We start from the raw sequence: 12,559 nt of genomic DNA, 5'->3' as shown, positions 1-12,559 counted from the left end.
CTCCCGTGCTGCCCAGCGCTGAATAAACATACCTACTTTACAATCTCACTGATTGTGGAGTCCCTTTTCCGCAAGTCACTAGCAGCGGTTTCTTCCGCAGAGGTTTTCCCAGAGCCGCTTCAAAGGTTCCCTCGCGGAGCTGGGGCGTCGCAGGGGGTCGTCAAAGCACGCACACACAAACACACACACACACACACACACACAGGCGTTGTTGTCCAAACAGAAAGTATTTACAACAAATTCGACAAGCGGTTTTCCTCTGCCAGCAGCAAATGCCTGAGGGCCCCTACAGCTTCACAAATCATAGCACAAAGAGCCTAAAGTTCCTCTAAAATTTAGGGAAATGATTCAAAATAGATCTGCTAGGGGAAAACGATCACTGGCGGCAGGGTACACAATACACGCGAGTCTCAGCTCTCCTCCGCAGGGTCATTGCCCACGCCCAAGTGCGACGCTGATGGCACCCGAACATTTGCTGTAGCAGGCAGCAGAGCCAGCAGCTCAGGGGAGCAATTTTAAAAACCAGGAGGCACTTAAACCAACCCTTAATTGACCCAGTTACTGCAGGAGAGTCCCGACTACTCGCCCTGGAGTCCTACTGTCACCAGCAAAAAGCACCAACCAAAGCTTGGGGGAACTTTGGTACAGCACAAGAGAAGGGAGTGGGGGTAGCGTAGCCATATCGCAGAGCTGCTGCTTTTCACACCATTTTATCATCCCTGATAATTGAAAGTAAGGCCGGGTGGGCTGACCCCACCACCACCACTCCTGGCAGCATGTTTGGTCCACAACGCTAGAATAATTATTTTGCTCCCTCCCACCCTTACAGCTTCATCATCTGAAAAGATTACAGTCAAAACAATGGCATACACAAATAAAAGTCAAGAGTTGACATAGTAACTCCGGGATTTGGGTATCAACTGTCCGAGAAATCAGAACACCCAGGCTTCACAATGTGCCCAACATCGAGCTGTGCCAAGGGGGGGCGGAAGGAAGAAGCTTTCCGTTTAAGCCTTCAGAGCATCGCTCCATCACTACGTCAATTCACAGCCACCACAGCGTGCCGATGGACATCTTTCTGTGCCAAAAGAAACAAGTGTTTTGTCCTCTTGATATCAAAGGTAGCCACCTATACTTACGGAACTATGCACAAGACCTTAACTCTGACCAGCAGGAAAACTTAGGACAACTGAGTGCAGATCCTGCCAATTTCTACCAGTTCCAACTGTGCTTTAAGTCTCATTGCAAAGCCTCAGTTAGAAAAAGGATCACCTCAGGGTATCCAACAAGAAGAAGAGTTGTTTTCTTTTTTTTTTTTTTTTTTTTTTTTTTTTTTTTATACCATAGGACTATGCAGTTCAATCATCAATCATCTTGGAAAGCTCAAGGAGGAGGTCATCCTCATCCTTCCCTGGGTCCAAGTCGAGCTCGGCTTCCAGTATGCCGTCTGAGAGTTCCCAAAGTAGCATCTCTAAATCCTCGTCTACAGATATGGGCGCGTTGCCTGTGGAACTCAGCCGGCGTGTCCTTGCTTCTTCTAGCTGGGAAGAAGCTGAAGTCGAGCTTGAGAACTCCATTGGCTCCACGGATTCTGCCTGGCTTCCAAGATGTGCTTCAGGTCTTGGCAGAGCAAGGAAGAGAACAATCAGTATATGCCATTTCTTAACGGGAAATCCCTTTTCTGCAAACCGGCTCTTAAAACCGTAGCCAACCCCTCCTGCACTTCAATCTTACCCAGGGATTGTTATTCAATTAACCCAGGGCTACATTTAGAGCCCAATATATTAGCAGGTACATTTTTCAGTTTGGGGGTTTCTCTGTGAAGCCAGAGCACCCGGAGTCTAGCAAAGATGGGAAACCAACATGGCCTCCCGGAAGCCCAGTGTCCGAGAACTACATCTCCCGGCATGCTCTGGGAAAACAATATGGACTCCCGGAAACCCGGTGGCCAAGAACTACATTTCCCAGCACCCCCCAGAAAATTGAGCCTCGCACCTTGCCGTAGGACGCCATTTTTTGCTCTGTTACATTACCGGTTTCGTGTTTATGGAGGGTTTTCCCGCCGTTTTGGGGGGTTTCCCCTCAATTTCGGGTTTTCAGCTCTCCATTTCAGAGTTCTTCCCCGCAATTTTGGGGTTCCTTCCCCTAATTTGGTGCTTCGCCCCCCCCCCACTTTTGGGGTTCCCCCTCCATTTTGGGGATTCCCCCCAATTCCAAGCCCCCCACAATTTTGGAGGCCCCCACCATCCTTTCTTGGCCTGCCACCCTAATATTAAGGTTCTTTCCCCCAATGTTGGGGTTCTCACCACATGTTTGAGGTTCCTTCCCTTAATTTGGGGCTTAGCTCCCCGGGATCTGGGGCTTTAACCCCAATTTTGGGGGTCCCCCCCAAGTTTGGGGATTCCTCCCCAGGTCTGGGGGGGGTCCACATTCAATTCTGGAATTTCACACTTCCATTTAAGTCTTCTTCCCCCCAATTTGGGGGTTCACCCACCCAATTTTGGGGGTTCCTCCCCTAATTTGGGGGGACCCGACCAATTTTGGGGGTCCCCCCCAATTGTAGAGTCCCCCACCCTCCTTTTTTGGGTTCCCCCCTAATATTAAAGAGTTCTTCCGCCCAATTTTGGGGGACCCCACAATTTGGCCGTTCCTTCCCCTAACTTTGGGCTTCAACCCTTCGATTTTGGGGGGGGCTCCCCCCCTCTTATTTTGGCCTTCCGCCCTAATATTAGGCCTAACCCCTAAGAACCTTGACCCCTAACGCTATGGCAACCACGGATCTAACCCTAACCCCTACCCCAACAAACCCTAGAAACCCTAACCCTAAAAACCCTTGCAGCCCTAACCCGATAAAATTTACCACACTAAACCCCTGAAGACTGTTCTGGGGGGTCCACATTCAATTCTGGAATTTCACACTTCCATTTAAGTGTTCTTCCCCCCCAATATGGGGGTTCGCCCACCCAATTTTGGGGGTTCCTCCCCTAATTGGGGGGGACACAACCAATTTTGGGGGGGACACAACCAATTTTAGAGTCCCCCACCCTCCTTTTTTGGGTTTCCCCCAATATTAAGAGCTCTTCCGCTCAATTTTGGGGGACCCCACAATTTTGACGTTCCTTCCCCTAACTTTGGGCTTCAACCCTTCAATTTTGGGTGGGCTCCTCCCCTCTTATTTTGGCCTTCCGCCCTAATATTAGGCCTAACCCCTAAGAACCTTGACCCCTAAGCCTATGGCAACCACGGATCTAACCCTAACCCCTACCCCAACAAACCCTAGAAACCCTAACCCTAAAAACCCTTGCAGCCCTAACCCGATAAAATTTACCACACTAAACCCCTGAAGACTGTTCTGGGGGGTCCACATCCAATTCTGGAATTTCACACTTCCATTTAAGTCTTCTTCCCCCCAATTTGGGGGTTCACCCACCCAATTTTGGGGGTTCCTCCCCTAATTTGGGGGGGACACAACCGATTTTAGAGTCCCCCACCCTCCTTTTTTGGGTTCCCCCCTAATATTAAAAGTTCTTCCGCCCAATTTTGGGGGACCCCACAATTTTGACGTTCCTTCCCCTAACTTGGGGCTTCAAACCTTCAATTTTGGGGGGGGCTCCCCCCCTCTTATTTTGGCCTTCCGCCCTAATATTAGGCCTAACCCCTAAGAACCTTGACCCCTAAGCCTATGGCAACCACGGATCTAACCCTAACCCCTACCCCAACAAACCCTAGAAACCCTAACCCTAAAAACCCTTACAGCCCTAACCCGATAAAATTTACCACACTAAACCCCTGAAGACTGTTCTGGGGGGTCCACATTCAATTCTGGAATTTCACACTTCCATTTAAGTGTTCTGCCCCCCCAATATGGGGGTTCGCCCACCCAATTTTGGGGGTTCCTCCCCTAATTGGGGGGGACACAACCAATTTTGGGGGGGACACAACCAATCTGGGGGGGGACACAACCAATTTGGGGGGTCCCCCCAATTTTAGAGTCCCCCACCCTCCTTTTTTGGGTTTCCCCCAATATTAAGAGCTCTTCCGCCCAATTTTGGGGGACCCCACAATTTTGACGTTTCTTCCCCTAAATTGGGGCTTCGACCCTTCAATTTTGGGGGGGGCTCCCCCCTTAGTTTGGCCTTCCACCCTAATATTGGGCCTTACCCCTAAGAACCCTGACCCCTAACACTACGGCTCCCACGGATCTAACCCTAACCCCTACCCCAAAAAACCCTAGAAACCCTAACCCTAAAAACCCTTACAGTCCTAACCCGATAAAATTTACCCCACTAGACCTACGCCTAAAAGCCCTAACCCTAAAAATTAAGACCCTCTAAACCCTAACCCAAAACGTAAAGATTCTCAAAGCCCTACCGCTGGAGACCCTAACCTTAAAAAAAAAAAAATAAGACCTTAAAACCCTAACCCTAAATACCTGACCATAACTAAAACCCTAAGACCCTAACCCTAAAAACCCTATCAACACTAAAACCACAAAATACTTTAAAACCTTAACACACTAACCCCCAAACCCTAACCCTTATAACTCCAACCCTAACAACCTTAAAATCCTAACCCTAAACCCTGGAAACCCTAACCCTGAAACCCAACCCTAGTGCCTTAGCCCTGAAACCTTAAAACCCTAACACCTTATTAGAAACACTCTGTAACCAATACCATAGGCTCAGGCAAGTGTCTCAGTGAGGTAGCATTTTTATTCACGATTGCAATGGCAGGCGTCCCACAAGCCACCTACTAGTTCCATAACACAGTTTATATAATTTTTTTTTTCCTCTCGGTGACCAGGACCCTCCCCAGTTTCCCCATTGACTGGGTAATCCATGTTCACAATCTATCCAGTGCTTCACAGAAAATACACAGCTGCTGGCCTGTTACTAGTCAATTTTATTTTTTTCTTGACTGTTTTCCTCTTTGAGGTGGTAATGTTTCTTACACCGTGATTTCCACCCAATTGCTCTAAGGATTCTGGTTGTCTGCATTTTACAAGGTTGTCTGTTAAGCTTTCTTATCACTGCAAGCATATATCAATACCACCTTCCTTCCCTCTAAACGATGTAACTCTATGCAAAAACATTTTTATTCCCACAACCTTGATCCCCTTACCCTAAAATCCTTATTCTCTTTAACCCTAACAACTCTAACCACAACCCTAACCCTTCATATCAACCCCCCGACGCTAATGACACTGACTAATGATCCAAACCCCAAACCCCAGGCAACCAACAAAGAAACAGACACAAAGCTGAAAACTACAAAAAAGGCAAAACCCTGGATACAGACCCCAAATCACAAACACGCTACAAAAAATGCTACAGAAAAGCCCCAGACGCAGGCCCCAAGCACTACAGCTAGGCCCCAGAAGCTCTAGACACATCCCAAAGCCAAAATGCGATCCCCAAACACTACAGAAAAGCCCCCAAACACCAGACACAGGCTGCAGAAGTCTACAAGCGGGCCCCAGCCACACCCGGATGCAGACCCCAACTGTCCACAAGCAGCTCCCAACCCACCCCCCCCATGAACTGGACCCCCCACCACCACCACCCAGATGCATGCCCCAGGCCCCAGGCCTCAGCCCCAGCCCCCACACCCCAGACTCAGGCCCCAAAGGTGTACAACCAGCTCCCAACTGCCCCCCTCAAAGGGAGGCCCCAAAGCCTGCCAGAGGACCCTAGAGCGTACAAGCAGCTCCCAAGCCCCCCGGCACAGGCCCCAACCCCCCCCCAGACACAGGCCCCAAAGGTGTACAAGCAACTCCCCATCCTCCCCAGAGGCACGCCCCAAAGGTGTACAAACAGCCCCAACCCCCCAAGACCCAGACCCCTACAGCGTAGAAGCAGCTCCCAACCCCATGCCCCCAAGGCACATGCCTCAACCCCTCCCCCAAGCAGGCCCTAACAGTGTACAAGCAGCTCCCACCCCCCCCCAGATGCAGGCCCCAAAGGTGTACAAGCAGGCCCCTACAGTATACAAGCAGCTCACAACCACCCCCCCAAAGGCAGGCCCCAACCCCCTCCAGATGCAAGCCCGAAAGGTTAAAACCAGCTCCAACCCCCCAACCCCCCCCGCCCCGCGCAGACGCAGGCCCCAAAGGTGTACAAGCAGTTCCCAACCCCTCCAAGGCAGGCCCCAAAAGTGTACAGGCAGGCCCCTACAGTGTAGAAACGCTCCAACCCCCCCCGCTTCCACCTCGAGGGAGGCCCTCCCCCCCCAGTATACACGAAGCTCCCAACCCCCTCTCAGAGGAATGCCTAAAAAAGTATACAAGCAGCTCCTAACACCCCCCCCCCCCCAAAAGAGGCAGTCCCCAAATGTGTACAAGCAGGCCCTCAAATCCCTTAGGTGTACAAGCAGGCCCTTCAAATCCCTTAGCCCCTGCGCCAGCTTTATTGACGGCAGAACAGTGCTCGGTTTGAACACGGAGAGGGAAAGCGAGGGGAAGGTGGCCGAAGCCGGCCGCAGTCTCTGAGCTCTGCTCCTCCTGATTGTTTTCTCTCAAAGCCATTTCTGTCTGTGTGCGGGCACCCGGAGCCGGCAGAAGTCCCCGTGAAGTCCTTCGGCAGGACGGAGGGCTGCGTGGGCTCCAGTGAGAGAGGGAGTTAGGAGAATCTTATCAAGTAGAGATAGAGCGCTGACGGCGTTAAACTAGGATGCTACTTAGCGTCTTTGCTAACTATGGTGCATTGTGCCAATTAACTAAAGCAAGAAGCCTTGGGCCCCTTACCAAGGTCAGTCTCCTAATAAGAGAGTGAGCCTGTCTTAAGAAACTGGGAGAAACTGGTCCTGCAGATGGACAAGAGCCAAGGAGCAACTGAGTCTGTGCAAAGACAAGAGGTCAACTAGCGGTGACGAGGAAGAGTCATCAATCTTCATGCCCACGACCTCCCGTGCTGCCCAGCGCTGAATAAACATACCTACTTTACAATCTCACTGATTGTGGAGTCCCTTTTCCGCAAGTCACTAGCAGCGGTTTCTTCCGCAGAGGTTTTCCCAGAGCCGCTTCAAAGGTTCCCTCGCGGAGCTGGGGCGTCGCAGGGGGTCGTCAAAGCACGCACACACACACACACACACACACACACACACACAGGCGTTGTTGTCCAAACAGAAAGTATTTACAACAAATTCGACAAGCGGTTTTCCTCTGCCAGCAGCAAATGCCTGAGGGCCCCTACAGCTTCACAAATCATAGCACAAAGAGCCTAAAGTTCCTCTAAAATTTAGGGAAATGATTCAAAATAGATCTGCTAGGGGAAAACGATCACTGGCGGCAGGGTACACAATACACGCGAGTCTCAGCTCTCCTCCGCAGGGTCATTGCCCACGCCCAAGTGCGACGCTGATGGCACCCGAACATTTGCTGTAGCAGGCAGCAGAGCCAGCAGCTCAGGGGAGCAATTTTAAAAACCAGGAGGCACTTAAACCAACCCTTAATTGACCCAGTTACTGCAGGAGAGTCCCGACTACTCGCCCTGGAGTCCTACTGTCACCAGCAAAAAGCACCAACCAAAGCTTGGGGGAACTTTGGTACAGCACAAGAGAAGGGAGTGGGGGTAGCGTAGCCATATCGCAGAGCTGCTGCTTTTCACACCATTTTATCATCCCTGATAATTGAAAGTAAGGCCGGGTGGGCTGACCCCACCACCACCACTCCTGGCAGCATGTTTGGTCCACAACGCTAGAATAATTATTTTGCTCCCTCCCACCCTTACAGCTTCATCATCTGAAAAGATTACAGTCAAAACAATGGCATACACAAATAAAAGTCAAGAGTTGACATAGTAACTCCGGGATTTGGGTATCAACTGTCCGAGAAATCAGAACACCCAGGCTTCACAATGTGCCCAACATCGAGCTGTGCCAAGGGGGGGCGGAAGGAAGAAGCTTTCCGTTTAAGCCTTCAGAGCATCGCTCCATCACTACGTCAATTCACAGCCACCACAGCGTGCCGATGGACATCTTTCTGTGCCAAAAGAAACAAGTGTTTTGTCCTCTTGATATCAAAGGTAGCCACCTATACTTACGGAACTATGCACAAGACCTTAACTCTGACCAGCAGGAAAACTTAGGACAACTGAGTGCAGATCCTGCCAATTTCTACCAGTTCCAACTGTGCTTTAAGTCTCATTGCAAAGCCTCAGTTAGAAAAAGGATCACCTCAGGGTATCCAACAAGAAGAAGAGTTGTTTTCTTTTTTTTTTTTTTTTTTTTTTTTTTTTTTTTATACCATAGGACTATGCAGTTCAATCATCAATCATCTTGGAAAGCTCAAGGAGGAGGTCATCCTCATCCTTCCCTGGGTCCAAGTCGAGCTCGGCTTCCAGTATGCCGTCTGAGAGTTCCCAAAGTAGCATCTCTAAATCCTCGTCTACAGATATGGGCGCGTTGCCTGTGGAACTCAGCCGGCGTGTCCTTGCTTCTTCTAGCTGGGAAGAAGCTGAAGTCGAGCTTGAGAACTCCATTGGCTCCACGGATTCTGCCTGGCTTCCAAGATGTGCTTCAGGTCTTGGCAGAGCAAGGAAGAGAACAATCAGTATATGCCATTTCTTAACGGGAAATCCCTTTTCTGCAAACCGGCTCTTAAAACCGTAGCCAACCCCTCCTGCACTTCAATCTTACCCAGGGATTGTTATTCAATTAACCCAGGGCTACATTTAGAGCCCAATATATTAGCAGGTACATTTTTCAGTTTGGGGGTTTCTCTGTGAAGCCAGAGCACCCGGAGTCTAGCAAAGATGGGAAACCAACATGGCCTCCCGGAAGCCCAGTGTCCGAGAACTACATCTCCCGGCATGCTCTGGGAAAACAATATGGACTCCCGGAAACCCGGTGGCCAAGAACTACATTTCCCAGCACCCCCCAGAAAATTGAGCCTCGCACCTTGCCGTAGGACGCCATTTTTTGCTCTGTTACATTACCGGTTTCGTGTTTATGGAGGGTTTTCCCGCCGTTTTGGGGGGTTTCCCCTCAATTTCGGGTTTTCAGCTCTCCATTTCAGAGTTCTTCCCCGCAATTTTGGGGTTCCTTCCCCTAATTTGGTGCTTCGCCCCCCCCCCACTTTTGGGGTTCCCCCTCCATTTTGGGGATTCCCCCCAATTCCAAGCCCCCCACAATTTTGGAGGCCCCCACCATCCTTTCTTGGCCTGCCACCCTAATATTAAGGTTCTTTCCCCCAATGTTGGGGTTCTCACCACATGTTTGAGGTTCCTTCCCTTAATTTGGGGCTTAGCTCCCCGGGATCTGGGGCTTTAACCCCAATTTTGGGGGTCCCCCCCAAGTTTGGGGATTCCTCCCCAGGTCTGGGGGGGGTCCACATTCAATTCTGGAATTTCACACTTCCATTTAAGTCTTCTTCCCCCCAATTTGGGGGTTCACCCACCCAATTTTGGGGGTTCCTCCCCTAATTTGGGGGGACCCGACCAATTTTGGGGGTCCCCCCCAATTGTAGAGTCCCCCACCCTCCTTTTTTGGGTTCCCCCCTAATATTAAAGAGTTCTTCCGCCCAATTTTGGGGGACCCCACAATTTGGCCGTTCCTTCCCCTAACTTTGGGCTTCAACCCTTCGATTTTGGGGGGGGCTCCCCCCCTCTTATTTTGGCCTTCCGCCCTAATATTAGGCCTAACCCCTAAGAACCTTGACCCCTAACGCTATGGCAACCACGGATCTAACCCTAACCCCTACCCCAACAAACCCTAGAAACCCTAACCCTAAAAACCCTTGCAGCCCTAACCCGATAAAATTTACCACACTAAACCCCTGAAGACTGTTCTGGGGGGTCCACATTCAATTCTGGAATTTCACACTTCCATTTAAGTGTTCTTCCCCCCCAATATGGGGGTTCGCCCACCCAATTTTGGGGGTTCCTCCCCTAATTGGGGGGGACACAACCAATTTTGGGGGGGACACAACCAATTTTAGAGTCCCCCACCCTCCTTTTTTGGGTTTCCCCCAATATTAAGAGCTCTTCCGCTCAATTTTGGGGGACCCCACAATTTTGACGTTCCTTCCCCTAACTTTGGGCTTCAACCCTTCAATTTTGGGTGGGCTCCTCCCCTCTTATTTTGGCCTTCCGCCCTAATATTAGGCCTAACCCCTAAGAACCTTGACCCCTAAGCCTATGGCAACCACGGATCTAACCCTAACCCCTACCCCAACAAACCCTAGAAACCCTAACCCTAAAAACCCTTGCAGCCCTAACCCGATAAAATTTACCACACTAAACCCCTGAAGACTGTTCTGGGGGGTCCACATCCAATTCTGGAATTTCACACTTCCATTTAAGTCTTCTTCCCCCCAATTTGGGGGTTCACCCACCCAATTTTGGGGGTTCCTCCCCTAATTTGGGGGGGACACAACCGATTTTAGAGTCCCCCACCCTCCTTTTTTGGGTTCCCCCCTAATATTAAAAGTTCTTCCGCCCAATTTTGGGGGACCCCACAATTTTGACGTTCCTTCCCCTAACTTGGGGCTTCAAACCTTCAATTTTGGGGGGGGCTCCCCCCCTCTTATTTTGGCCTTCCGCCCTAATATTAGGCCTAACCCCTAAGAACCTTGACCCCTAAGCCTATGGCAACCACGGATCTAACCCTAACCCCTACCCCAACAAACCCTAGAAACCCTAACCCTAAAAACCCTTACAGCCCTAACCCGATAAAATTTACCACACTAAACCCCTGAAGACTGTTCTGGGGGGTCCACATTCAATTCTGGAATTTCACACTTCCATTTAAGTGTTCTGCCCCCCCAATATGGGGGTTCGCCCACCCAATTTTGGGGGTTCCTCCCCTAATTGGGGGGGACACAACCAATTTTGGGGGGGACACAACCAATCTGGGGGGGGACACAACCAATTTGGGGGGTCCCCCCAATTTTAGAGTCCCCCACCCTCCTTTTTTGGGTTTCCCCCAATATTAAGAGCTCTTCCGCCCAATTTTGGGGGACCCCACAATTTTGACGTTTCTTCCCCTAAATTGGGGCTTCGACCCTTCAATTTTGGGGGGGGCTCCCCCCTTAGTTTGGCCTTCCACCCTAATATTGGGCCTTACCCCTAAGAACCCTGACCCCTAACACTACGGCTCCCACGGATCTAACCCTAACCCCTACCCCAAAAAACCCTAGAAACCCTAACCCTAAAAACCCTTACAGTCCTAACCCGATAAAATTTACCCCACTAGACCTACGCCTAAAAGCCCTAACCCTAAAAATTAAGACCCTCTAAACCCTAACCCAAAACGTAAAGATTCTCAAAGCCCTACCGCTGGAGACCCTAACCTTAAAAAAAAAAAAATAAGACCTTAAAACCCTAACCCTAAATACCTGACCATAACTAAAACCCTAAGACCCTAACCCTAAAAACCCTATCAACACTAAAACCACAAAATACTTTAAAACCTTAACACACTAACCCCCAAACCCTAACCCTTATAACTCCAACCCTAACAACCTTAAAATCCTAACCCTAAACCCTGGAAACCCTAACCCTGAAACCCAACCCTAGTGCCTTAGCCCTGAAACCTTAAAACCCTAACACCTTATTAGAAACACTCTGTAACCAATACCATAGGCTCAGGCAAGTGTCTCAGTGAGGTAGCATTTTTATTCACGATTGCAATGGCAGGCGTCCCACAAGCCACCTACTAGTTCCATAACACAGTTTATATAATTTTTTTTTTCCTCTCGGTGACCAGGACCCTCCCCAGTTTCCCCATTGACTGGGTAATCCATGTTCACAATCTATCCAGTGCTTCACAGAAAATACACAGCTGCTGGCCTGTTACTAGTCAATTTTATTTTTTTCTTGACTGTTTTCCTCTTTGAGGTGGTAATGTTTCTTACACCGTGATTTCCACCCAATTGCTCTAAGGATTCTGGTTGTCTGCATTTTACAAGGTTGTCTGTTAAGCTTTCTTATCACTGCAAGCATATATCAATACCACCTTCCTTCCCTCTAAACGATGTAACTCTATGCAAAAACATTTTTATTCCCACAACCTTGATCCCCTTACCCTAAAATCCTTATTCTCTTTAACCCTAACAACTCTAACCACAACCCTAACCCTTCATATCAACCCCCCGACGCTAATGACACTGACTAATGATCCAAACCCCAAACCCCAGGCAACCAACAAAGAAACAGACACAAAGCTGAAAACTACAAAAAAGGCAAAACCCTGGATACAGACCCCAAATCACAAACACGCTACAAAAAATGCTACAGAAAAGCCCCAGACGCAGGCCCCAAGCACTACAGCTAGGCCCCAGAAGCTCTAGACACATCCCAAAGCCAAAATGCAATCCCCAAACACTACAGAAAAGCCCCAAACACCAGACACAGGCTGCAGAAGTCTACAAGCGGGCCCCAGCCACACCCGGATGCAGACCCCAACTGTCCACAAGCAGCTCCCAACCCACCCCCCCCCATGAACTGGACCCCCCACCACCACCACCCAGATGCATGCCCCAGGCCCCAGGCCTCAGCCCCAGCCCCCACACCCCAGACTCAGGCCCCAAAGGTGTACAACCAGCTCCCAACTGCCCCCCTCA

The 12,559-nt window shown here is 50.0% G+C and overlaps 2 long non-coding RNA genes across 2 annotated transcripts; both read right to left on the bottom strand.

Annotated features, from left to right (window-relative positions):
- Positions 1-1,378: 1,378 nt before the first annotated feature.
- LOC308186679 lies at positions 1,379-2,162 on the bottom strand. The gene is made up of 2 exons (XR_013944187.1): positions 1,735-2,162; positions 1,379-1,620 (listed from the first exon to the last, which is right to left on the bottom strand). It is a non-coding gene; the product is annotated as an uncharacterized lncRNA (long non-coding RNA).
- A 6,116-nt stretch (positions 2,163-8,278) lies between these two features.
- LOC308186681 lies at positions 8,279-9,062 on the bottom strand. The gene is made up of 2 exons (XR_013944189.1): positions 8,635-9,062; positions 8,279-8,520 (listed from the first exon to the last, which is right to left on the bottom strand). It is a non-coding gene; the product is annotated as an uncharacterized lncRNA (long non-coding RNA).
- Between the last annotated feature and the right edge of the window lie 3,497 nt (positions 9,063-12,559).

Source organism: Anser brachyrhynchus (assembly GCF_964034855.1).
Source record: "Anser brachyrhynchus genome assembly, contig: SCAFFOLD_439, whole genome shotgun sequence".
NCBI classification, from domain to species: domain Eukaryota; kingdom Metazoa; phylum Chordata; class Aves; order Anseriformes; family Anatidae; genus Anser; species Anser brachyrhynchus.
The sequence above is the reverse complement of the archived record's forward strand: the minus strand, read 5'-3'. Positions and strand labels throughout refer to the sequence as shown.